Raw genomic sequence first — 23,071 nt, forward strand, 5'->3', positions numbered from 1 at the left:
TCTTGAGACCTTTCTGAAGATCAAGTATTTATTCTACTTTTTCATGTCCATGACTATTTGCAACACCAAGATTTACAAAACTTTTGCTCCTGCCAGCCTGAATTATGTTATGCCTTTGTCCTTATCTGATTTGTCCATCACCCTCTTCTTATTGAAAAACAGGTTTCTGAATCTCATTGTTGTATGTTTACTATTCCAGATCGTATTATACCTTTCCACCATTGACTTATTATATGTTATTCACAGTAAAACCCAAAAGTGCAGGATGTCATTTACACCCAAAGCTCATTGTATGTTGCCTTTCTTCACAGCCCCTTGTTTTTCAACCAAACATGTTCAACGAGTGACACTCCTGTACTTGAAAAAGTGAATTCTGCTAGATGTCTAGTGGTTTCTAGCCTTCCATTGTTAGAAGCTTCTTAGATACATCAGTCTGAAGTGATTCTGCTAAGATTCATCTTGGCACATCAGCAACAAATCTCTGCTACTAATTGACAGTACACTGACCCCTAGATCAGATTATTCCCATCTGCAGCAGCTCATCTATGTCCTGCTATGAGTGGGTCATATAAGTTACTTAACCAGCTGGGTGAGAGGAAAACATGCGGCATGCATGGTTGAGGCTCAACTTCATTATTTGCCTGCTTCTGTTGGTCACTGCAATGCAAAAGCCATTCACGCCAAATATTGTACTGTTACACTCAAAGTGTCCTGCTTATCTTCTTATATAATACGCCACCGTGGCTGTCCGTTTGTCTGTCCAGGATTTTAAATCACCTGTAGCTCGCAAACCGTTTGACCAATTGACCTGAAATTTTTGTACACATATACTACATGATGTCTACTGTCCACTTTTAGGGTGATGATTGACCTCCAAGGTTATAACCTCTTTTTATTTGTATTCCATATTATTGTAGAATCAACTCTCAGCAGCATACAGGTGCCGGTGTACGGGCGCCGTTCTCATCACCTACCACCTTCACTTTCACTTCCCCTACCTCTTCATATCTTAAATCATTCTTGAGGCAGATTGAACATTTAAGTGCCAGCTTAAGTGAAAATTTAAGGAAAACGTACTAAGCAATTGCAACACAAACACTGATTTAATACGTTTTAACGCGAGAAGATGCCGATAAAAGAAGAGAAGAAGCGGGCTGCTAGGATTGAGAAAAGAAGAGCTGCTCAGGAAGCAGCAAGCGCATCAACCTCTCAGCAAACAAATGCTAAATGTATAGAGAAAGAGGATGAAAACTATGAATGTTCAAGTCAAGTGTACTCACTGCACGTTATCATGCAGTGCGCCATTTCTAATTGACAATATTTGAGCTCAATTCAGAGTCACTCTTAGCATCCCAAATAGCTTATCCACCACTTGGGACTGAATACCATCCCTTGACCTCACAGTACTGCTACTAACTAGAATCCTAAGCAAACCAACCATCCTGGGTAAACATGTCCAGTGGGCATAATCTCTGGTATCATTGTTACCTCCATTTACTGTTTCTTAAAGGTCAGTACACTGTAGCCTAATGGGCAAACATACTAAACACTTAGTGTACATGTGGTATCCTTATTTAAAAGTTATATCATTTTCTAACACCAGTATAGCTGAAATCAGTGTTGTTCTTAGTACTCATGGCAGTGATGCCTCCAGAGATATCTAGCCCTGTCCACAGCTGAGAAATGGACCAGAACAATCTAACCAGCTGCACTAAAGCCAAGCTTCCAAAGCCCTGACAGCTACTGTAGCACCTTTTGGAGCAGAAGCAGCTCTCAAGCCAGCACAGGATCACAGGCTGAACGCATCAAAATTTCTTTCATTTAAATTTCTGCCCTCAATAAAGGGTAACCCACTTCTACCAACATGGTAAATAATATTACTGTCTCACTTTAGCATTTTCATAAGAAGAAAATGAACCTGGATTGTTAGAATACCAGCACAGCTAAAAACATCCTATACAAGTGATCTGGGCAGATGCATTAAGGCTGATGTTTTGTGGCCCATATACTAACTGTTATCTAAGGCACAATGCTGTCACTGCACTGTGTAAGGCTGACATGCTGAAACTGTTAAGAGTCTCTCCTGTTTCAAATTGGTGCACCAATTAAACCATATTCTACTTTTAGCACCACAGTAACCAAGATTAGGATCGCTGTAATTGCCCACTGCAATTCTTCCTCCACTTGGAATAAAGCCCTGGCAATCACAGTCCTAAAGAACAAATACATGATATGCCTCACTGACTGAACTACTGAAGGACTTTTGCAGTCTAGGTTGGCTAATATTGTTCACAGATATGGCTAAGCTATACAGTCAAATGAAAAAGTTTGGGAACCCCTCTTAATTCTCTTTGGATTTTTGTTTCTCATTGGCTGAGCTTTCAAAGTAGCAAGTTCCTTTTAATATCTGACATGCCTTATGGAGACAGTAGTATTTTATCAGTGACATTAAGTTTATTGGATTAACAGAAAATATGCAATATGCATCATAACAGAATTAGACAGGTGCATAAATGTGGGCACCCCAACAGAGATATGACATCAATACTTAGCTGAGCCTCCTTTTGGTCCTTTGAGCCTCAAGACGCTGTCCTCCTATAGCCTTTGATGAGTGTCTGGATTCTGGATGGAGGTATTTCTGACCATTCTTCATACAAAATCTCTCCAGTTCAGTTCAATTTGATGGACAGCCTGCTTCAAATCATCCCATAGATTTTCGATGACATTCAAGTCAGGGGACTGTGACGGCCATTCCAGAACATTGTACTTCTCCCTCTGCATGAATGCCTTTGTAGATTTCCAACTGTGTTTTGGGTCATTGTCTTGTTGGAATATCCAACCCCTGCGTACCTTCAACTTTGTGACAGATGCTTGAAAATTATCCTGAAGAATTTGTTGATATTGGGTTGAATCCATCCGACCCTCGACTTTAACAAGGGCCCAGTCCCTGAACGAGCCACACAACCGCACAGCATGATGGAACCTCCACCAAATTTGACAGTAGGTAGCAGGTGTTTTTCTTGGAATGTGGTGTTCTTCTTCTGCCATGCAAAGTGCTTTTTGTTAGGACCAAATAACTCCATTTTGTCTCAATCAGTCCAAAGCACTTTGTTCCAAAATGAATCTGGTTTGTCTAAATGAGCATTTGATACAACAAGCGACTCTGTTTGTGGCGGGAGTGCAGAAAGGGCTTCTTTCTCATCACCCTGCCATACTGATGTTCTTTGTGCAAATTGCGCTGAATTGTAGAACGATGTACAGATACACCATCTGCAGCAAGATGTTCTTGCAGGTCTTTGGAGGTGATCTGTGGTTGTCTGTAAGCATTCTCACAATCCTGCTCATATGCCACTCCTGTATTTTTCTTGGCCTGCCAGACCTGTTGGTTTAACAGCAACTGTGCCTGTGGCCTTCCATTTCCTGATCCCATTCCTTACAGTTGAAACTGACAGTTTAAACCTCTGAGATGGCTTTGTGTAGCCTTCCCCTAAACCAGGAGACTGAACAATCTTTGTTTCAGATCTTTTGAGAGTTGCTTTGAGGATCCCATGCTGTCTGTCACTCTTCAGAGGAGAGTCAAAGGGAAGGAAGCACAACTTGCAATTGGCCACCTTAAATACCTTTTACCACTCATGATTGGACACTCCTGTCTATGAAGTTCAAGGCTTAATGAGCTCATCCATCCAATTTGGTGTTGCCAGTAATCAGCATTGAGGAGTGACAGGCATTCAAATTAGCAAAATGACAAGGGGAGCCACATTTGTGCACAGCCAGTTTTTCACATTTAATTTAATTTCATACAACTAAATACTGCGTCACTAAAAATCTTTGTTCAGAAAACACCCCAGAACTCAGATGTTCCTAGAAAATGAAAGACATAGCACTGTTATCTTTTATGTTGAAAGGAGAGTCAATTATTATGCAGGCTGACAGGGGTTCCCAAACTTTTTCATATGACTGTAAATGTAAAACAAAAGAGGAGGAGGTTAGAAGCACGCGGCGCAGGATACGGTGCATTGCCGCACCCACCGCATGACAAACCAACTCAGGATCCCAGATTAGGATCCCAAGTGCAGCCATGCAACGGGTGACACCTCAGCATCACACAAGTTCAGATGGAGTGGAACCAGTGGGAGGGTTTTTATGGTGGCTGGAGTGCCAATTGTGCCACCAACCCCAAGATTTTTCCCAGCAGGTTGGAGCCCCTCTTTAAATTTTTCATCTTATTACGAATACCAGTGTAACGGGGATTGGCATTGCCTATACAATTTGCCATAGGCAGTATCAGCCTGGAATTGATTGTCAGCCCTTGAACTCATAACCCAGGTGACCCAAGGGTGGTGTTCAGTAGCTCAGGGGGTTACCATCCCAGTTAGTAGTAGTAGTAGTTTATTTATATAGAGCCCTTCACAGACAAAAGGTCACAGAGCGCTAAACAGCAAATACAGTACAAATACAACAGTTAAAACAAAACATGAAACCAATAAAAATAATAAATAAAACAAATAGGAAATATTCAGCATTGATTAAAAGCCAGTTTAAAAAGAAATGTTTTCAGTTGTTTTTTAAAAGAATCAACAGACTCGGCTGCACACAGACCTCAAGGCAGGCTATTCCATAGTCTTGGTGCCACGGACTGAAAGACACAATTCCCACAAGTGTGCGGGACAACTAGAAGGCCTGTTGCCCCGATCTAAGAGCCCAACAAGCTGTATAGCGTTGGATCAGGCTGGTTAGGTACTCAGGGGCTTGTCAATGCAAAACTCTGAAAGCAAGTACCAAAACTTTAAAATGAATTCTATAAAACACTGGGATCCAGTGCAGTTTGTGCAAAATGGAGGTGATATGATCACTCCAGCTAGCGTGAGTTAGGAGCCTGGCAGCTGCATTTTGGACTAACTGAAGATGTGAGAGAGAGGACTTGCTCAAACTCGTAAAGAGATTATTACAGTAATCAAGCCGTGAGGAAATAAAAGAATGAACAAGCATCTCCAATTCAGATTTTGAAACACCATTTCTTCGTTTAGAAAGATTTCTTAAATGAAAGAAACATGAGCGACTGACTGATCTTACATATTCATCAAGCGTCAGGGACTGGTCAAAAATAGCCCCAAGGTTACATAAACTCGACTTAATAACAGGAGAGACAGAAGATAATTTTAAGCTAATCTCAGAATGAAGAACGGGAGGAGCAACAATTAGTACCTCAGTCTTTCCTGAATTCAATTGCAGGTAATCTACTACTGAGCCAGTCGTTAACCTGAGTCAGACAATCAACCAATGTGACCAAAGTATTAACTTGGTTTGGTATAAATAAAAAATAAAGCTGTAAGTCACCTGCATAGAGCTGATACGAGATATCCTTAAAAGAGTTAAGAATCGTGATAGGGAAAGAATATTTAAAGAGAAAAGTACATGTCCAAGAACCGAGGCCTGTGGCACTCCACATGTCAAAGGAGCAGAGTCAGATGAAAAGCCAGCCAAACCAACTGAAAAACTCCTATTCGACAAATAAGATGAGAACCAGACCAAAGGAGAGCCACTCACTTACCTCTTAGAATGATGATGTCACTGCACAGTAACAGACTTGAACATCAGACACTTTAATTCTCTGCACAGACTATATTTTTTAGCCATTTTTCAAAGGGTACCCCACATTTGGCAAGTTGAGTGCTGTCACTGAATTTTAATCTCAAGATTGCAGGCTTTGTTCCATCCTCAGCCTTCCTGTATAATCTTGAACAACTCATTAAAACTGCTCATACTACAACTGAAGATTTTATTTAAATAACTGAGCAGTATCCTGATCTTAAAAGCTGTCTTGAATGCCACCCAAATATACAGTAATAATAATCTTCTTCTTCATCTTCTTTCAGTTGCTCCCATTAGGGGTTGCCACAGCGGATCATCTTCTTCCATATCTTTCTGTCCTCTGCATCTCGTTCTGTTACACCCATCACCTGCATGTCCCCTCTCACCACATCCATAAACCTTCTCTTAGGCCTTCCTCTTTTCCTCTTACCTGCCAGCTCTATCCTTAGTACCCTTCTCCCAATATAACCCTCATCTCTCCTCTGCACATGTCCAAACCAACACAATCTTGCCTCTCTGACTTTGTCTCCCTACTATCCAACCTGACCTGACCCTCTAATGTCCTCGTTTCTAATCCTGTTCATCCTCATCATACCCAATGCAAATCTTAACATCTTTAACTCTGCCAGCTCCAGCTCGGTCTCCTGCTTTCTGGTCAGTGCCACCATCTCCAACCCGTATAACATAACTGGTCTCACTACCGTCCTGTAGACCTTCCCTTTCACTCTTGCTGGTACCCGTCTGTCACAAATGACTCCTGACACTCTTCTCCACCCAATCCACCCTGCCTGTACTCTCCCCTTCACTTCTCTGCCACAATCTCCATTACTCTGTACCGTTGATCCCAAGTATTTAAACTCATCCACCTTCGCCAACTCTACTCCCTGCATCCTCACCATTCTACTGACCTCCCTCTCATTCACACACATGTATTCTGTCTTCTTCCTACTGACCTTCATTCCTCTCCACCTCTCCAGGTATATATCTATACTAATAAAAGGCAAAGCCCTCACTGACTCACTCACTCACTCATCACTAATTCTCCAACTTCCCGTGTAGGTAGAAGGCTGAAATTTGGCAGGCTTATTTCTTACAGCTTACTTACAAAAGTTGGGCAAGTTTCATTTCGAAATTCTACGCGTAATGGTCATAACTGGAACCTATTTTTCTTCATATACTGTAATGGACGTTAGCTCGATGGCCGTGGGAGGCGGAGCTGCGTGTGACATCATCACGCCTCCCACGTGATCACGTGAACTGACTGTGACCGCAGTACGTAGAAAAGAAGGAAGAGCTCCCAAAGAGCACTGAAGAAAAACACTGAATACTTTATTCGCGAGATACAAGTTTAATGAGAAGACACGAGGTATAAACGAGACTTTGGATCACTTTGTAACGGAGTTAAAATTGCTGTAGCGAGAAACTTTTAAGTGCCGGGTCTTAGCTAACATTAAATAAAGCCGTGGATATCGCAACATCACACAAGAGAGCAGCTCACGTGAACTGACTGAACGCAGTACGAGTGATCACTTCCATGCATCAAACCTGTTCAAAAAACGCATTACACAATTGACAAGGTGGGAAAAGAATATGCTCCAAGTTGAGCTCCACAGCTAACGCGGTCTTGAGGAAGCAACTTCGTTACGCTGCCACCAAATACTCACAGAAAAATCCACAAGTTAATACACACCCTGTCTCTAGAGTTTCTCCACACTCCATGTATTCCTTGCGTCCCCTTTACACCCTCTGATCTCCCATTTCGAATCAGATGCCTCCAATTTCCAGTAAGGCTCTGCTGCGCGATGACAAGTAATAAGTCTCAGGGACAGACCCTACAAAACAATGCCATTGATTTCAGGCAAGATTGCTTTTCTCCTGGACAACTATACGTTACATTCTCAAGAGTGAGCTCGCGCAGCTTCGTCACATTACAACCGGAGTGCAGCCAGAAACTTTTAAGTGTTGGGTGTTAGCTATCATTAAATAAAGCCGTGGACATCGCAACATCACACAAGAGAGCAGCTCACGTGAACTTGCTGAATGCAGTATGAGTGATCACTTCCATGCATCAAACCTGTTCAAAATACTCAAAAAAACGCATTACACAATTGACAAGGTGATGGCTTTATATGTCGTTCGTTTATAAAACAGCAGAGAAGCTGTGTAAAGGCTGTTTCACAAAAAACCAGCAGAGTGTCTTATATGAGCAGGCAGTCAGCTAAAGAAGGGAATCAATAAATATCTATAATCGTAATAAACGAACAAAAAATAACGTACAAGCCGCGGATTAAATTAAGGAAATGGGTACCTGAACAGTAAAGTAAGTCTCGAATAGCTACACAATAACTATAAGAATCGTAATAAACGAACAATAAAACAGTACAGAACCGCGAAGCAAGGAGAAACGATGGCCTTATATGGCATTCGTTTATAAAGCAGCGGAGAAGCTGTGTGAAGGCAGCTACACAAAAAAACAACAGAGCGCCACACTCTGAATGTATTCCTGGCATCACCGTTATACCCTCTGATCTCCCATTTCAATTGAAATGCCTCAAATTTCCAGTAAGGCTCTGCTTCACGATGACAATTAATAAGTCTCAGGGACACACCCTACAAAAGGTTGCCATTGATTTGAGGTAACATTGCTGTCCTCCTGGACAAAACTATACGTTGCATTCTCAAAAGTAATCTCAGTGCACAGCTTGGTCATATTACAACCAGACTGCTAAACTGACAACGTGGTATACAAAGAGATCCTTAAAAATATGTTTTGATATATTTTCCCTCAGTTTAAAAAGGTTTTCTTTTCTTCTTAATAAAAATTTAAAAGCAGTTCTTCATTGCTGCGAAACGCGGGGATTTTGCTATATACAGTATATATATATATGTATGTTTATATATATATATATATACTGTATGTAGATATGTATATATGTGTGTATATATATATATATAGATTTTTGTAGATATATATATATATATAGATATATATATGTGTGTGTGTAGATCTGTATATATATGTATATATGTGTCTGTGTATTATATATATATACTGTATGTGTGTATGTATACATGTATATGTATGTGTGTATATATGTTGATATGTGTATATATGTAGATGTGTATATGTACTGTATATGTTTATATGTGTGTGTGTGTATATGATAACAACACTCATAACAGTGACAAAACAATTACATTGACAATCATGTTACGTTATTTTTAAAATGTTTCCTTTTCTTTTTCATAACTTCTTTAACACACTACTTCTCCGCTGCAAAGCGTGGGTATTTTGCTAGTACAGTAATAATAATAAAAAAACATAACTCACACCACAGATGCCCTTAGCACCTATCACAACTCATGCCCCACCGAGCACTGGCCCTCACATTAAGAGCCCCGATGAGGACCAGCCACATTCTGCAAGTGACCTTTACTGTTTTAAATCAAGAAGAACCTCCATATTTCCAAAAACTCCTAACATTGTTATCCGTGGGGGAGGTGTCATTACAAAACTGTAATAGGAGCCAAACCAAATACGATTTCAGTGTCTTCCTGTATTTAGGTACAAAGTACCTGTTTTTGACAATACATGATGTGGAACCGACTACCCAATTGTTGAGCAGAAGTTGAGACCTGACTCTTCAAGCACAGCCTACTACATATTTCAACATACTGTATTTCAAGAGCCCCTCAACCCTGCTCAGGGTTAGAAAATGGATGGGTTTCAGGAATCTCTCTCCCAGTTAGCCTGGCTAAAATACAAGTTAAAATGTCAGCACCTCTTCAGCTTTTTTTTCACCAGGTTTCATATGTTAAAGTTTCAGTGATGTTGAACACTTTTTTTCAAGTATTATGTTTATTACTTAGATTCAAAAATAGTGTTCCACACTGGGGAAAAATAGGAGAACCTCTCATTTCAGGACTTCATGTATTTTAGCTAAAAGAGGCAGAAGCAAATCAAATCTAGGGAATTTCATTATGACAATAATTATTATTAACCAGTAACTGCGCTCTGCATGATAACATGCAGTGAATACACTTGACTTGAGAATTCCTAGTTTTCATCCTCTTTCTCTGTACATTTACAATTCGTTTGCTCAGAGGTTGATGCGCTTGCTGCTTCCTGAGCAGCTCTTCTTTTCTCCATCCTAGTGGCCCGCTGCTTCTCTTCTTTCGTTGGCATCTTTTCGTGTTAAAACTGATTAAGTCCGTGTGTTGTGTTGCAATTACTTAGTATGTTTTCCTTAATTTTTCACTTAAGCTGGCACTTAAGTCTTCTTTAAGATATGAAGAGGTAGAGGAAGTGACAGCGAAGGTGGTAGGGATGGGAACGCCGCCCTGCTGGCCGCTGGCGAGACTTGATTCTACAATAAAATAAAATAAAAATTAAAAGAGCAATAACCTTGGAGGTCAATCATCACCCCGAATTTGGATAGTTGACGTCACGTGTAGTATATGTGTACCAAATTTCAGGTCAATCGGTCAAACGGTTTGTAAGCTACTGGTGATTTAAAATCCTGGACAGACAAACGGACAGCCACGGTAGCGTATTAATAATGAAGTTCAGCCGCATGTTTTCCTCTCACCCAGCTGGTTAAGTAACTTAACCCACTCAGTGACCCACTCATAGCAGGACATAGATGAGCTGCTGCAGATGGGAATAATCTGATCTAGGGGTCAGTGTACTGTCAATTAGTAGCAGAGATTTGTTGCTGATGTGCCAAGATGAATCTTAGCAGAATCACTTCAGACTGATGTATCCAAGAAGCTTCTAACAATGGAAGGCTAGAAACCACTAGACATCTAGCAGAATTCACTTTTTCAAGTACAGGAGTGTCACTCGTTGAACATGTTTGGTTGAAAAACAAGGGACTGTGAAGAAAAGCAACATACAATGAGCTTTGGGTGTAAATGACATCCTGCACTTTTGGGTTTTACTGTGAATAACATATAATAAGTCAATGGTGGAAAGGTATAATACGATCTGGAATAGTAAACATACAACAATAGTGTACTTTTAATTAGTAACAGATGATTTAAAATCCTGGACCATCATGGTAGCGTATTATATTAGAAGATAAGCAGGACTCTTTGAGTGTTTAACAGTACAATATTTGGTGTAAATGGCTTTTACATTGTACTGGCCCACAGCAGCAGGCAAATAATGAAGTTGAGTCTCAACAACATGGCATCCAGCTGGTTGGTTAACTTATATGTCTTACTCATAGCTGGACGTATATGAGCTGCTGCAGATTGGAATAATCTGATCTAGGGGGTAAGTGTACTTTTAATTACTAACAGGTGATTTCAAATCCTGGACAGACAAACGGACAGCCAGGGTAGCGTATTATACAGGTGCAACATGCTCACAGAATTTCTTGGACATTATACAAGTGTTAAAATAAAAGCTCCAGTAATGAAACCACCGAAGGGTAATCTTATTTTGAAAGTCACTCCTGTGAAATAAATGTGTTATTATTTATCATTTTAGTGCCTGTTATTTAAAAAGGTACAACAGTTTTAGAGGTTGGGTAGCATTCATTTTGTGAATTAGAGTAAATAAGGTGAATACAGTTAGCCTCTAAATCAAACCTTACCTCATTCCTATATGCCAAAGGCACTCTGCCTCCCAGCATTTTAAACTTCCTTCTTGGGTTAACTTAAAAGACTACTAGGCTACTCCCTAATTATGTGATCCTTGGCTAGACCTTTTACAACTGCTGTAATTACTGTGCTTTGCTCATATTGTGACGAATTACATAGTATGAAAGTGTGAAGTATGTCATGACAACATTTGAAATGAAACTTGATTGCAGAGGTGAAAGATGCTTTTTTAAGCATGCAGATATATGTTCTTTTACAAAGAAGATGCAAGTTAGAGTAGAGTTTCACAATCCTTGCCTTGCCTGGTGCTTTCTGTCTTACTATAGGAGACATGGATGCTATCCAGTGACCTGAGACGAAGACTGGACTCCTTCAGTAGTGTGTCTCTTCGGAGAATCCTTGGGTGCCGTTGGTTTGACTTTGTGTTGCTCATGGAGTCCTGAATGAGGCACATGACCTGCATTGTGAGGGGCCGTCAGTTACGGCACTACAGCCATGTGGCGCGTTTCCCCGAGGGTGATCTGGCTTATAAAGATCCTCATTGTTGGGGACCCGAGTGCCTGGACCAGGCCAAGGGGTCACCCACGTAACACCTGGCTGCGGCAGATAGAGGGTCATTTCCAGAGGGTGGGACTGGACCGCGTGTCTGCCAGGGGGGTTGCCAACCGGGATCCCTACTTGTTTTGTCATGTGGTGGGTGTGGCAACTCGGATCCCGAGTTGTTTCGTCGTATACCAGTGCATGCTCCCCAACTTGACTTGCCTTGCCCTACATTTCAAAGACATGGTTTATTGGTCAGTACTATACAATACAATTTATTTTTGTACAGCCCAAAATCACACAAGAAGTGCCGCAGTGGGCTTTAACAGGCCCTGCCTCTTGACAGCCCCCCAGCCTTGACTCTCTAAGAAGACAAGAAAAAACTCCCAAAAAAACCCTTGTGGGGAAAAAAAATGGAAGAAACCTTGGGAAAGGCAATTCAAAGACCGACCTCTTTTCAGGTAGGCTGGGCGTGCAGTGGGTGTCAAAAAGAAGGGGGTCCATACAATACACAGAACAAATCTTCAATAGAATATAAAAATAAAAATTTTAAAAGTACGAAGTAGAATTTAACAGTAGATGATGTCACATGAGGGGCGGCACGGTGGCGCAGTGGGTATCGCTGCTGCCTCGCAGTTAGCAGACCCGGGTTCACTTCTCGGGGTCCTCCCTGCGTGGAGTTTGCATGTTCTCCCTGTGTCTGCGTGGGTCTCTGTGTTGGCTGGGATTGGCTCCAGCAGACCCCCGTGACCCTGTAGTTAGGATATAGCAGGTTGGATAATGGATGGATGGATGGATGATGTCACATAATATGATTTGGATTTGCTTAGTTTAGTACAAATGTGCTTAGTAGGTGTGCTCGTGTTTGCTGTGGGTACTCACTTTATTATAGGCTCACTTCACTTGGGTTTGTTAAGAGATTACATTCTCCCGAAGCATTGTAGCTTAGTGGGCATGGTTCAACATTTTCTACAAACTACCTGTGTGAAACTGAGGAAGTCACTTAAGCTGTTTGTTAAGCTGTCACTGTAAAAAAATTATGGGGCACGTAAACAGTTCTAATGTATATATATTTTTAGGTTGCCTATTATGTTTTACTAATTTGCATGAGAACACCTTCTCTGTAATGAGCAGTAGCTGAAATTCTATTTAAAGAGACCATCATGCTAATGAGGTCAGCCTTATGGTTAACACCTGCAAGTGATTAAAAAGTCAATAATAAATGGGAAACGAAAAAAAAACCCCAAAAAAAAACCCCCAACAACTTGCTAAACTCGCTTGAGAAGATTTGGAGGCCATGGTAAGCCAATCCCGTCTCATTAGCAGGGCTTTGTCTTATGTCGCGTTGCCAGTGCAGTGAGAATAATGAACTCAAGAGAGATGACCTCTCAGCAGCACAGGGACATGGATCAGAGGAGGGGCATGTGACTAGTTAAGACTCGCAGGCTATGCGGACTCACAGCCGCCAGCTGCAGCTCTCTTCACATGGGTGCCTAAAGCAGCTGCTCACAGACAGAATGCTGTTGTTAGCCTGCAACGCAAGTACTGGGCAACAAGGAGGAATACGTAAGTCATCCTCTTCTACTAATCCGTTCCTATCTCTCTCTCTCTCTCTCTCTCTTTCTTGCTGTTTGTGTTTGTTCAGTTATTGGAAGTGCTATGCACTCTTTTGTTTTTTGAAAAGATGAACCTGATATCTGACTTGCTGCTTCTATTTAAAAAAAAAAAAAAGGTATCAGTTCTGCGAGTTGCCACTGCCTTTCATAATCTTATGTCATCAGACCTCTGTCTCCCTCCAACGGGAAAAGATAGATGCTAGCAAGCTTATACAATCTGCATTATGAGTGAAAGGCTTTGCCATTGCTTTGCGAAACTCTATGAATGGACAGGTCTCTGGATGGGAAAGATATTTCTTCTATCAGATTGTGGATATTAGTCGACAGTGCCTCCCAGTGGGTCAGTAAGAGGTAGAATAGGGAACACAAATGTCTCTCTGCTGCATGCTGGATGCTGCCGATTAGTCTGTCTACTTAAAACGGAACATTTTGTCAGACAAATTTTTATTTGTGCTGTGCTATAACGTTTAGTTGATGGTTCACGGTTGTTCCAAGAGCAAAGGGCCTATAAAAGCAGTTGGGAAAAGTCCGATATTGAAAAGGAAGATAAATAAATAATGTGAAAACTTGCTGCAGTACAAATAGTAGGAGCTGAAGCAAACAGCTCAGCATCACTATGATGTCACAATGCTAAATTTTTAACATGTTTCCTTTTGATTTAGATAAAGACTGGGTTATTTTATTCCATTAGATAATGAGGAGGAAAATGTTAACAATAATCAATAAAATTATGTTCTGTCGTAAGTCAGAAACTGGCGTTCCCAGCCAAGCTCTGCTCTAGTAAAAATCTGTAAAAGTTTGTATCTACTTTAATATACAATTCATATAATCCATGTATAGTATGTGTATACTGGGACAAACTGTACATACAGTATATGTTGTGTGTTTGTGCCCATATCGTGTAAGTTCATACAGTATGTTCGCTGTATTTATGCCCGTGTTTGCATATGTGTTTTACATGCATCTATGTATGCACGACGTCTGGTTAAGCACACATTACATATCTATGCACTGCTAGATGAGATTATGTATGTGCTCTGTGTATTTACTGTTTTTACAAGTATTGCTTCATGTATTGCGTGTGTTTATTATGAATCATATTCATCGTTATGTTGTAGATTTTTATACATAAATTCTGTACACAGATTCAGGGGTTATTCTTGCCTTGTGACATGTTCTTTCTGTTTATGTGTGTGATGTTCAATTTTATATGTGCTAATGTACAAGGGTATGTGTCTGTTCAAGTGTTGTGTGTATTTATACAGGAAATGAATGTATATGTGCACACGATTAGTGTGTTTAGGTGTTGTACAGTATGTCTACGTGTCTATAAATATTTGGAGTTTGTTCAAGCATTTCATGTGCCTATGTAACTACTCTTTTCATGCACATGTCTATGAGGGTGTTGTTAGCACAATAAAAGATACAAAAGGATAGTTGGTGTAATGGTTAGCACTTCTGTTTAATAAAGCCAGCATCTTGAGCTTCAATCCTGCATCCAGTCACTGTCCATGTGGAGTTTGTAAGTTCTTAATGTGACTGTGTGTGTTAATCGCCAGGTATTATGGTTTCCCTCCTACATTTCCAACGATGTGCAGTTTAGGTAAACTGGCATCTTTACATTGGCTTAGAGAACGTATAAGTGGGCCTTGAGTTGGACAGGCGCCCTGTCCAGGACTGGCTGCTGCGCTGCACCCACCAGTTCTGCCAGGACAGTCTTAAGCTCCAGCTATTCTAATTTTTGGATTGAAAATGATTTATAAATATTATATATATATATATATATATATATATATATATATATATATATATATATATATATATATACACACACACACACACTAGCCATCCCCCACGACTTCACCCGCGTATTAGTGAAACAGGACAGTGAGGAGGGCCCCACCCTTTCACTCTTCCCCCACCCCTCGGCCCACAGCCTCTGTCTCAAATTACCGTGAATATATATCACTCCTGCAAGTGAACTATGATTCTCAGCACAATGAGAGAAGTCGCAAAATCAACCGGAATGTTCAACCAAATTATAGAAAAAAAAAGATATAAATCTATTAAGTAGTTCTCTCGTTCGCTAACTAAGCGGAGTTAAGGTTACACCCGAGGCAGACATGTGAGTGAGGAGGGCCCGTCCCGATGCATGTCTCTCGGATTCACGCTAATTAATCGGTACCACAAGCGAACTATGATACTTAGCACGATGAGAAAGTCGCAAAATCAACGTAATGTTCAAGCAAATTATAGAAAAAAACCTGATCTAAATCCGTTAAGTAGTTCTCTCGTGAAAAGCGGACAGACAGACAAATGGGTCTAAAAAACTATAAGAAATTTCATGCTTGGACAACAAAATTTTTAAAACCATATCTTAGCGAGCACCTATGGGCCAAGGGTAACCTACATTCCAAATTTCAAGTTTCGAGTCCTCACGGTTAGGGAGATTTCATGATGAGCGAGTCTGTGGTATTTGGCCTGTATATATACACAGTATATATATATATATATATATATATATATATATATATATATCTATACTAATAAAAAGCAAAGCCCTCACTGACTGACTCACTCACTCTCTCATTACTAATTCTCCAACTTCCCGTGTAGGTAGAAGGCTGAAATTTGGCAGGCTAATTCCTTACAGCTTACTTACAAAAGTTGGGCAGGTTTCATTTCGAAATTCTACGCATAGTGGTCATAACTGGAATCTATTTTTCTCCATATACTGTAATGGAGTTGAGCTCGATGGCCGTGGGGGGGGCGGAGTTTCGTGTGACATCATCACTCCTCCCACGTAATCACGTGAACTGACCGTCAACGCAGTATGTAGAAAACAAGGAAGAGCTCCAAAAAGCGCTGAAGAAAACATACATTATAATGTACAATTGAGAAGGCAGCGAAACAATAAGAAGCGAGCGAGTGACACATACAAGCATATTCATGAGTACAGCTACTTCAGAAACAAAGCACGGTGTAAACCTAAAGTTTAAATTAAGTTCATAGACAGGCTGCCACTGGCGTTTGTCATGCCCACAGGTAATGCGAGATGCAAGTTTAATGAGAGGACGCAGGATATAAATGAGAGTTTTGATCACTTTGTAACTAAGTTAAAATTGCTGGTGAAGGGCTGTGCTTATGCAAATTCCGAGAGACTGTGTTTGTGGGGGATTGACAGTTAAGGGGGGTGGGAGAATCACGTCATCAACTCCCCTCCCATTCACCTCATTTCGCTCTGAGCTGAGCTCCACGGCTAACGCGGTCTTGTGGAAGCAACTTCGTCATGCTGCCACCAAATACTCACAGAAAAATCCACAAGTTAATACACATGCTGTCTCTAGAGTTTCTCAACACTCAATGTATTCCTCGCGTCCCCTTTATACCCTCTGATCTCCCATTTCAATTCAGATGCCTCCAATTTCCAGTAAGGCTCTGCTGCGCAATGACAAGTAACAAGTCTCAGGGACAGACCCTACAAAACGATGCCATTGATTTCAGGCAAGATTGCTTTTCTCCTGGACAACTATACGTTGCATTCTCAAGAGTGAGCTCAAGCAGCTTCATCATATTACAACCGGAGTGCAGCCAGAAACTAAGTGCCGGGTCTTAGCTAACATTAAATTAAGCCATGGACATCGCAACATCACACAAGAGAGCAGCTCACGTGAACTTACTGAACGCAGTACGAGTGATCACTTCCATGCATCAAACTTGTTCAAAAAACGCATTACACAATTGACAAGATGATGGCTTTATATGTCGTTTGTTTATAAAACAGCGGAGAAGCTGTGTAAAGGCTGTTTCACAAAAAACCAGCGGAGCGTCTTATATGAGCTGGCAGTCAGCTAAAGAAGGGAATCAATAAATATCTATATAATCGTAATAAAAGAGCAAAAATTAACGTACAAGCAGTGGATTAAATAAAGGAAATGGTACCTGAACAGTAAAGTAAGTCTCGAATAGCTACACAATAACTATAAGAATCGTAATAAACGAACAATAAAACAGTACAGAACCGAGAAGCAAGGAGAAACAATGGCTTTATATGGCGGTCGTTTATAAAGCAGCGGAGAAGCTGTGTGAAGGCAGCTACACAAAAAAACAACAGAGTGCCACACTCTGAATGTATTCCTGGCATCACCGTTATACCATCTGATCTCCCATTTCAATTGAAATGCCTCAAATTTCCAGTAAGGCTCTGCTTCACGATGACAATAAGTCTCAGGGACACACCCTACAAAAGGTTGCCATTGATTTTAAGGGCAACATTGCTTTCCTCCTGGACAAAACTATACGTTGCATTCTCAAAAGTAATATATATATATATATATATATATATATATATATATATATATATATATATATATATATATATATATATATATATATATATATATATATATATATACATATACATATACATATATACATATATACATATATATATATATATATATATATTATATATATATATATATATATATATATATATATATATATGTATATACATCTACATATACACATACATATACACACACACACCCCGATCTACATACTGTCAAATAAACGAACCACACACCCTGGCGCTGACGTCTGAGGTTCGATTCCCAAGAGGGGGTGCAGTGAGTGTGTACTGCCTGATGAGCCCAGAATTAGGGCGAAACATGTGCCGCGTACTGTTAGCATTATATGACAATAAAACTATTTCAATATATTCAATATATATATATCAGCACTTCCCGATTCATTTTACCCTCGCACCCCCTTGGTTTGAGAAGAAGTATGAAAAAAAATATGAGGTTAACGCAGAAAAACAGACCACCAATTGAAGCTTTATGAATAATGGATACTTTATTCGCCATTAATAATTGTTTTGGTAAAGCCATACTCAGTGTAATCCTCCTTCCATGTTATAATTTTTCCGCAACTAGCTATGATTAAATGAACGGTAAAAAAGTAAGAGCAAAGCGAGGGTGACTTATTCAGGCAGGCAGGCAGGCGACAGCTCAATAGCTCGAATTTGGATATAAGTAGGTTCTATTTAGTCACCAGAAATATCTTTGGTAGGAATGAAAGTTGAATGTAGTCTTTAAATTTCTATGATGAAGAAAAATTTATGCAATGACGACTAAATTTAATTTACATTCCTACTAAACATATTTCTGTCGACCAAATAAAAATTACTTATATTTAAAATTTAAATAGAACTTGAACAGATATGATAGTTCATAATACCAACGCAGCACTAAGTGCACGTAAGATTAGGAGTCATCCGTTTTAACAAGCAGCGTATTGCACTGTTACGAAATAACCTGCCCATTTAATTATTTAGGAATGGATAGATAAATTAAGATTTTGTACAAATAATGTTTTTAAGTTTTCTTCCTCGATGGATTCTGGCACCGCCAGCAACAGCTGCTCGCACCCCAAAGGAGATATAGATATATATATGTGTGTACATATATGTGTGTGTATATATGTATGTATGTATGTATGTATGTATGTATGTATGTATGTATGTATGTATGTATATGCCAGTAACACTCATAACAGTGACAAAACAATTACATTGTCAATCATGTTACGTTATTATATAAATGTTCCTTTTCTTTTTCATAACTTCTTTAACACACTACTTCTCCGCTGCGAAGCGCGGGTATTTTGCTAGTATATATACACAGTATATAAATTACAGTATATATAGAGGCCATCTATAAAATGAAACCTTTTTTTAGTAAAATGTTATCTACTTTTAACAAACCAAAAATTTTTAAACATTACATTTACCTGCGGTGGGTTGGCACCCTGCCCAGGATTGGTTCCTGCCTTGTGCCCTGTGTTGGCTGGGATTGGCTCCAGCAGACCCCCGTGACCCTGTGTTTAGATTCAGCGGGTTGGAAAATGGATGGACATTACATTTACTGTTAATTTTTAGTTTTTCAAGTATCATTGGAAAAAGCAAGGAACTACAAATAAAATTAATGTGAGTCAAAGAAAGGTCTCCATAAACGTGTCTGTGAGCCACACAGTATAATAACAACAACATTTATTTATATAGCACATTTTCATACAGGGCCAGGGTGGACAGAAATTGTTAATAGAGTATGTACACACTACAATATCCAAATTCTGCCAAAGATGTCTGGCAATAAGCTAAAAAGTGAATTAAAATGTGGTTACAGAGGGACATCAGACTAAACTGGCCAAGTTTAAAATGCCAGCTAAAACTAATAAACATGAACATGAGTGAAGAAGGACTAAACTGATAACTACGGTATATCAACATCTAATCGAATACACAGCAACATGCTGCCAAGGTGCTTTCAGCACATAAACAACCAAGAGATAAAACAGATATAAGAAACGGTTTTCTCAGGTGTTAAAGACGCCATCAGCCTGTAACCTTTGGCAAGATGAATGATTCTAAAATTATTTTACAATCTTTCCTAGATCATTTACCTGTGGCACTGGGCAGATAACACTGACCAAACTACTGTGACAAGGCACTATATTGGCGCCGGACACGACCCAGACAGACACGGGAGGCACACTACTAAAAACAAATAAATCTTTTATTTTCTTCATCTGTGGGCTACATCTTCCCCGTGCCCACAGACACAACACAGTCCCAAAATCCTAATCAGAAACACCAAAACAAAAACACTCTTCTTTCCTCCACGCCTCGCAACAGCTTTGTCTCCCTCCTCCCGACTCTGGCTCCTTGAGTGGTGGGTGTTGGCTTCTCTTATAGACCACCCGGAAGCGCTCCAGGTGATAATTGACCTAAATTAGGCTGCACTTCCAGGTCAGGCCCAGACGGGCTCAGGAAGCCATGAAGCTCCCCCTGGCAGTGGCCACGGAGCCCAACAGGGATGAGCTCTGGTGTAACACAATTGTGGCCCCAATGCAACCCAGGGGGGCTGCCACCAAGTGATCCGTGTGCATCCTATGGCTGCTCCCCCGGATCCAGTGTCAAAGGGGCTTTCTGGCCGGGCATGGGTCCTGGCCATCCACCACACTACATGAATAAAAATGCACTTAACAGGTGGGCCTGACACTTTTTACAAGATTGGTAAGATTATATTATTTTCTGTTTAGTCAATTCTGTATTGTAGTCATTATGCATGGAATTAAGTCCATTTGGAAAGTATGTACACCTGAGCAGTCACAAAGTGAGCAGTTTGTGTAGGTATGTATTAACTCTTTTAGGGCTAATGTCAACTTTTGTCAACAGCAGGGCTCGAGGTTGGAGGTTGACTTTAGTTAACATCCAGGGGTAGAGGGTAATAATCAGCTGTAGACGTCGACAAAACTCGCCATCACGTTACGGTAGACCACCTTTGCTTGGAGGACTGTTAGACTCATTGACTTGACATCGAATCCCTGTGTGTGTGTGTATGTATGAGGAGCGTAGAGTGAACAACATCTAGAATGGCACTGATGTCGAACCAAAAAGCAAAGCGGTTGTGCAAAGCAAAATACTCTTTGGGCCTTATTAATATTTTTTTTTGCTTTATGCATATTATTGCTATGTCAGACAGACTTATCCAACTCTGATTTTGATGCAAGTGATCTGGAAATCAAAAACGAAAGGCAGGCAGCTGTTTCCTTTCTGGGAAGTACCTTTCAGAATATAAATGGTTAGACAAACAGGTATGTAGTAAGTATGTAAGCCGTGCTACAGATGATCTTAGAAAGCTAATGTTTAATGTTGGTTAGATTTGGGGAACAATATTCAGACCTGGGAGAAAAATGAAAAAATAATTAGCCCTGAAAGAGTTAATCTCTCAAGACCAGATACGAACAATAATCTTCACGAGCATCATGAAGTCAAAATGGAAAAAGGCAGTAACTAAGAAAAAGAAAATGTCCTGCGTGCTTCGGTGTTAAAGAAGTGCTTGCAGTTCTTAATGAATGCTAAATAAAAATTCCAGAAACCTACTGTTGTCTGCAATGTGTTATCCTTCCACGTTCTGCCAGGCAGTTAATATCTCTTGAAAGGCACTGGCTGTAAGTTTGTCATCCACTTTGCCCCCTTTTCACCACACTTACCTGCCTGTTCTTCCCCCACTCGCCAATGATTCATACACAAATATGAAATAATCAGCATTCTTTTTTTTGAAGTACATAAATATATTACTAAACACTATAATAACATAGGTAAATGATACATTCATAATAAATAATGCATGAGGCCACACAATATTGTTTTGAATTTTAAGAGCTTAAGAAATATAATTGTAAAATAAAACAAATGTAGATGAGTCACATATTTGAAGCACTAAAAAGGAAGCCTATAAAACCTGTCTGGATGAGTGGTGTAACAATGTAGCTATAGTATTAGCTAACCAAGCACTCTTAATGAACTCACCGGTCTCCTATTGTCTGAAAAAGTACACATATTCTTATTCATCCCTAAGGGGAACATTTCCAACAAGAAGAATAAGTGAAACACTGTGTACAGGGAAGACAGGCTTCATAATTTCTACTGCATGCAAATAAATCCTTCCATTTATTTTCTAAACATGAATTGCATGAGTCACGGCTGAGATAATATAACAAACATAGCATTGCATGACAATACGTATTACGTTTTCAAAACCACTGAATCCAGTTCAGAGAGGCAGGAGGTCCAAGTCTCTCCTGATATCACTGGACAGGCTTGTCAGTCCAATGCAGAGCACACTCACTTACAGTAAGCACTTATACACATATGGCTTATTTGAAAACACCATGCCACCTAACCACCAAGTCTTTTGGGATGAGGAGGAAACAAAAATAAAGCTAGCATCCATTATTCAATGTTCTAAAGCAGCTGGAGTATATCCCAAGAGCAACAGGCTCAAGACAAACAATGGATAGGACATCAGTCTACTGCCACACACACACACACAAGGACACTGGCAGCTGGTTGGGTTTTGAGTTGCCAATTACATTAATGATGATGGAGGAAACTTGCAGAAAATCCATGTAAACTCTAGTAGACTGTGGGCACCTCACGATGACAGGGGCTGAACTGAAAATTGAATCAGGGTCTCTAAGTACTGCATCATTTGACACAACAAATAACATTGATTGTGCCACACCAAAACTTTATTAAAGGATTCGCCAAGCGGATAGGTGGAAGGTTAGCGTAAACTATAAAAAAAAAACACACACACAACTTAAACCATCCTTAAAACCTTTGTCTTTGCAGCTGAGCTTAAGTTTTCTTGAGGGTGCTTCATTTCCATCTTGTCCGCTTAGCTTAGATTCCTTAAAGACCTTCATTCTTTGAACTCTGGCATCTGTGACTTATTTCCACTGAAGCCTGCTTGCCTTCCATTCTCAAATACTGACTATAGCTTTTATTTCCATCCATCAATCCATTTTCCAACCAGCTGAATCCGCACACAGGGTCACGGGGGTCTGCTGGAGCCAATCCCAGCCAACACAGGGCACAAGGCAGGAACCAATCCCGGGCAGGGTGCCAACCCACCGCAGGACACACACAAACACACCCACACACCAAGCACACACTAGAGCTAATTTAGAATCGCCAATGCACCTAACCTGCATGTCTTTGGACTAAGGGAGGAAACCGGAGCGCCCGGAGGAAACCCACGCAGACACGGGGAGAACATGCAAACTCCACGCAGGGAGGACCCGGGAAGCGAACCCGGGTCTCCTAACTGCGAGTTACCACGAGTGGCGCTACCACTGCGCCACCC

At 40.4% G+C, this 23,071-nt stretch overlaps 1 protein-coding gene across 2 annotated transcripts in view; it reads left to right on the forward strand.

Moving 5' to 3' along the window:
• The window catches only part of rasgrp3 (RAS guanyl releasing protein 3 (calcium and DAG-regulated)), a 188,186-nt gene that overhangs the window by 34,514 nt on the left and 130,601 nt on the right, over positions 1-23,071 (forward strand). The window contains exon 1 of one of the 2 annotated variants that reach the window (XM_039738328.1): positions 12,768-13,305. The exons of the other annotated variant lie outside the window; for it this stretch is intronic. The gene's annotated coding sequence lies outside the window, so the exon portion shown is untranslated. Of the gene's footprint in view, positions 1-12,767; positions 13,306-23,071 lie in introns of those variants that run through there. 2 annotated transcript variants of the gene reach the window in all.

Source organism: Polypterus senegalus, chromosome 16, assembly GCF_016835505.1.
Source record: "Polypterus senegalus isolate Bchr_013 chromosome 16, ASM1683550v1, whole genome shotgun sequence".
Lineage (NCBI taxonomy): Eukaryota > Metazoa > Chordata > Cladistia > Polypteriformes > Polypteridae > Polypterus > Polypterus senegalus.